Source organism: Trachypithecus francoisi, unplaced genomic scaffold, assembly GCF_009764315.1.
Source record: "Trachypithecus francoisi isolate TF-2019V2 unplaced genomic scaffold, Tfra_2.0 Lachesis_group18, whole genome shotgun sequence".
Lineage (NCBI taxonomy): Eukaryota > Metazoa > Chordata > Mammalia > Primates > Cercopithecidae > Trachypithecus > Trachypithecus francoisi.
In genome coordinates this window covers 24,064,981-24,070,345 of record NW_022681463.1, presented here as the reverse complement: position 1 = coordinate 24,070,345, position 5,365 = coordinate 24,064,981, and the positions used below count along the sequence as shown (strand labels likewise).

At 34.5% G+C, this 5,365-nt stretch overlaps 1 long non-coding RNA gene across 1 annotated transcript; it reads left to right on the top strand.

The window, feature by feature from the left end:
* Positions 1–1,523: 1,523 nt before the first annotated feature.
* On the top strand, positions 1,524–4,856 carry LOC117063622. Its single transcript, XR_004429016.1, has 2 exons — positions 1,524–2,732; positions 4,613–4,856. It is a non-coding gene; the product is annotated as an uncharacterized LOC117063622 (long non-coding RNA).
* The last annotated feature ends 509 nt before the right edge of the window (positions 4,857–5,365 follow it).

Below are 5,365 nucleotides of genomic sequence, written 5' to 3'. Positions count from 1 at the left end.
CGAAATTAATGTAGTTTTCTGCCTTGATAAATTAAATTCCACATGTGGTATTTTAAAGGGTCATTAGGAAAATGCACATATTCCATAAATAAGACCCATAGAAAAGTTGAAGAATGCTTAATTTTCTTTATCCAATAATGTAAACACAGACACAACATTGAGATGTACCTAATTCTGTATTTACAGTTTGGTCTGGCTGTTGGAGTTGTAGTGCATTTAATGTTAATAAATAAAATACTGCATTTTAAAGCTGTTAAAAAATTGTCTGGAACAAGCATATTGAAATAAAAACTTCAAGGTTATTATCGGAGTTTTGATGGCGTTTTTGTTTTGTCGCTATAGATGGTCTAAAAGTTGTTACTTAATAATTAATTGGGGAAATGGAGACAAGGACCAAAGTTGTTTGTCTGGATTCTCTTATTTAACCTTCATTACCTGTGAAATATGTACATAGGAGATCAGAAGTTCATTTTCAAGCAGAATGGAAAGGTGGTAAATGGACTCTGGATTAAAATATGTCAATATTTTAAAAGGTTATCCTCTGCCTAGTATTTTTGTGGAATCTGACAGGTTCTCAGATCACACTTGAGTTTCCTTAAATCTTGATAAGTTTTTAGGCATCTTCATTTTGTTTATATTATACACGTTAATAAGGTGGGAGTTCTTTTGTTTTTTGTGTGTTTTTTGACCAGTTGATAACATGGAAGTTTAAGAGAGAAGGCCAAAGTATATGAAAAGTCTTAAACTCCTGCTTCTAATAAGTGTCAAATACTTATTGGCTCCTAGGTTGAATGTTTGTTAATGGGTCTGTACTAACTCTAAAACATTAAATGAGAACGGTATGTTCTGAGCAGCTCTAAAAGTTCAAAGAATCATTGTAAATATTTTTAAAATAAGGTACGAGGTTGTGCCTGCCTATGGACAGTAACACAAGAATTCTAGGCTCATGCACACTTGTAGCATAGTTGACCCTCAGTATCGATGGAGGGATTGGTAGGATTCTCAGTGCATAACAAATTCTTCAGATGCTCAAGTCCCTTATATAAAATGGTGCAGTATTTTCATGTAAATCTATACACGCCCTTGTGTATGCTTTAAGCTGTCTATATATTGCTTGTATAATAACCTGATAAAATACCCTAGACAATATTCATGTAGATTCAGTATAGTATTTGTGTGTGGCAAATTCAGGTTTGGCTTTTGGGGACTTTGTGAAATTTTTTTTCCTATTTTCAATCTGTTTGTGGTTGGATGCAGGAACCACAGATACATAGGGCTGACTTAAGTAAATGCCAACATAAATGCATTAGTCACTGATGGGACAAGTATTGAACAGGGTATAAAGGTAAACAACAAAGACCCTAGTTTGGTAGTAAGTTCCCCAAAATGAAATGTTAGTATATTCCTAAGTGATTAGTAATTAGATCTCAGGTTGAATATACATCCTTAATAACTGCATGTTTACTTTTCTCTTAAGACCTAGATTTGTGAGTATATACGTTCAGTAGAGGTGAGCATGTACTAATTGTCATACATTTGTTTATAAAAGCACATGTACTGTGAAGTTTTTAGTACATTTAGTGTTGACTTCAACTTATGTAGACTGAAAAACATTGAAAAAAAACTTTGACAACATCAGTTATGCACTTGTTAAGATGTACTGATCCAGATTGAATACCACACTATTCAGGTTTGGGTAATGATGAGACTAGTGAATGTTCCAAGAGTAGATGAAAATTGGGGTCCTGTAAGGTGGTGGTAGGAATTCTAAAGTGATTATGCATTTACCAAGAAAAGGTTCTTAACCAGTTGTCTTAAAATTATTAAGACATGAAGACAATCGTGATTGTTAAAGGAAAACAGCCCACAAAGCAAGATAAAAAGGAGGAGACAGAAATAAGAACATTTTTAATTAAAATTAAGCACAGAAAAATTTTAAGTAGTTTGTATTTCAAGTCAGTTTTGCTTAAATTTTATAACATGCAAGCCCTGGTTATTTTTAGTCATTGGAAATGTAGACAACTGGTGGTTTGCCCATGGTCAATGGGAAGTCCTGGCGCTTGATACTCTGGCCCAGCAGTAAGAGCTATTAAACCTCTGCTCCTTGAACAAGGAGCAAATCTTACTTGTATTCCCCAAAATGACTGCAAAGTAGGCATTCAATATATTGCTGTTGAATGGATTGGAGATTTCTCCTAAACATCATGTTAAAATTCACCTATTTGATGTGCTGCAGTAGATATTTCCATGCCATTCTTAAATTTCTCAGTCTCCTGATGCCAAATTTTGTTTAGAGGTAGAGGCTGAAGATTATGCTTACTTTGGTGGAGAGTATAAAGACAATAGTGTGTGTATAGCAGGGAATGAGGCAGTGGATATATAAAGAAAAAGGGTAATCTGCAAATGCATATGTAACAGTGGCAATGAATGGCTGGCTGGGGTGGGATAGTGGTTCTGGTCAGCTCCGGGAACTTTATTAGTGGGTCATAGTGTGATAAAAGAGTTCAGAACAGATCTCAAATTAGGTTTTGTTTTGTTTGTTTGTTTTCTTTATAAGTTAGGAAATTAGAAATCAGTCCTACCTCAGGACTGCACTCTTCACTTTTTGACTTTTATGTTCTTCACCAGATCACTCTTTGGGAAGTAAGCTGCAGAGTGAACTGATGAATGTCTGTGAAAATAGACAGGCATGACCCTGTAACAAAGCATGTGTGTGCTCAAGAAGATTGCAGGTGATTTTCAGATGAATCTCATGTCTGCAAAATGAGAATTCATAAAATGAAGTGGTAACCAATACTCAGAAAGTGATTTCAGAGGGAAATAACTGCTGCAGTACTGTATGTGCTTGATACACATTATGACATGTAGGTAATTAGAAGAGTCTCGTTACTCCGTGTAGTTTAGCATACACAAATACAATAATTAGGTTGCTTTAAAAAAAATTTTTGTTACAGTATGTTGATCCTTAGTATGAGGGATCTATTATTTAATATTTTTTCCACCCAAAAATGGAATGTACAGTTTAGTACCAAGTGAAACTGTTCAGTCCTGGTTGATTGATACTACTATCAGAATAAATTCTTGGTTTTCTTGTTTATATAGGAGTTGAGACATCTCACTGCTATAAAGTACTGTACCTTCTTAAAATGATGATGGAATATTAGAATATCAAAGACCCTAAGCACATTTTATTCACTTTAAAGACATGCAATCCTGCTGATATTTAAAGTCTAATATTTTAATCATAGGTCTGTCTCCAAAGGGATGCCATCTAAAAGTAATTTTCATATTTTGTATAGGGTTATTTGTGTTGATTTGGTTTATTAAAAAATTAGGGACAGCAATCCATTTAGCAGTCATGTAATTCGGTTTTAAATTATAGGTTTCTTACACATATCCGATTCTGGATAATGATAGGATCTAGGCTATGGAAGTAGCGATGAGCTTTAAAATGAAAAAAACTACCAATAAAGTGTTAAAGTTTGGTAATTCAATGAGGTTACATTGCAGCAATGAAGCGGGCATGTTATATAATGCTTATTGTTGAGAATGAGTTAGCCATGACCTTTGCCCACTTTTAAAAAATACAATGCTAAGCACAGAGCACATGCTACAAAGATGCTGAAGAAATTATGAGATTAATGATTGGTTTTTACACATTAACCATGTTGTAACAGCCTAAGTGCTACTGATGCTGTTTTGTCTTAGACTCATCAAATAATTGGACCAAGTTTGAGGAAATCAATTTCTACTAAATAGTTAACCATAAGGTATATTTGTATTAGCAAACAAAATGCTTTCAAAATGTTCCACTTTTGAACTGTTTGAGTCTTATGTTGACTCAATGACCTTGTTTACAAAGGTAAACTGGAGTTAAGCAATTATCTGGCAAATTTGATCACTATACATGATCATAGGGAATAAAATGAATAATATTTTAGAAAAGGTGTTTAATGACATCACAGCTTCACTCTTCATAAATCTTTAGTAGTTTTGGGTTTTTTTTTTTTTTTTTTGAGGAATTGTTGGAATTGCAATAATGCATGTTTGCTTGCTTCCATTTTCTCCCCTCCCCACCATATTTGTATCTCTCATCAATGATATGTACACGGTTAAGAATTTAGTAATTATTAACCCTATCTATTCTTACAACACTTTAAGAATTTGTAGACCTATCTAGGTAGTGAGAATACATTTTGAGTTTCAGTTGGATGTTTTACATTCATATGGGGGAAAACTCAGGGGCAAAAGTAATTATTTTAAATAATAGCATAGTTTGAAACAGTTGCTAAAGGCCAAGTTATTTTCTGGCAGATTTATTAAGTTACTGCCCCCTAAACTTATTTATTGGTCTATTTTCATAACAGTGTCTCTTATTTCCTAGTCACCTCAAATTCAAAGGAATTTGTAAGGTACTTATCTTGACAAGGTACTTATCTTGAAGCCATGTTAGTTTGAGCATTAAAGGTCTTTCAAATATTTTTTAATCTCATGAACCCATGCCCAAAGACCAGAGTAAGGATGTATATGTAGCAATATATTTTTAAATATTACCTGAAGATTTTCCCCAGATATCTCCCTTAACCTCATGTCCTTTCTTCCATTTTTTCAGCTCTTACTCAGTCTCATAAAAGGAAGAAAAACAAGGAATTTGCTTGACTTCTGGATTTCAACTATATCCCTCACTGGAAAATGAAAAACATGTGCATAAACAATACAGCACATTTAAATGATTGCATAATAAAGATCTCTATATGCCTGAAAGTCATGCTTGAGAAGGCCTCCAGTTTGAACGAGACAACATAGCAGTGACATTCATGGCCTGATGTCCAAAGACCAGCATAGAAAAAAAAAAAGCCATTACCCCTGCCCTGAATATGTGGGCTGAAATTCATTGTAACTATGTGTACAAGAGATTCGACAGAAGGCATTGGGAGTGCTTGGTCCAGAATCACTTAATAGTGTGTGGATTAGAAGAGGAGGTGGTAGTTGGATGGGATTAAGAAACAGTGTTTGTTGCCAACAAGAACCCTAAAATTTGAGCCCACAATACAGCAAAAGGAGACCATGGTTTGATCCCTATTGACAGCAATAATGGATACTGCTAAGAAAAACCCAGCCAATTATGCTGCTGCCTCCTCTGAATCACTGCTGTCCCTACTGGTTTAGTTTCTTAGCAGAAACAAAGTAGTAATAGACAAATCTGCCCTGCTGCAGAACTGCATTAGGCAACATGAAGGCAATTTTATTGGGCAGAAACCCTAACTCCAGTCTGAGGTAATTGCTATGATAATTATTGCCATTTTACAGATAGGGAAACTGAGAAAGAGAGATAGTGGACCAAGTTCACAAAGCTGATAAAACA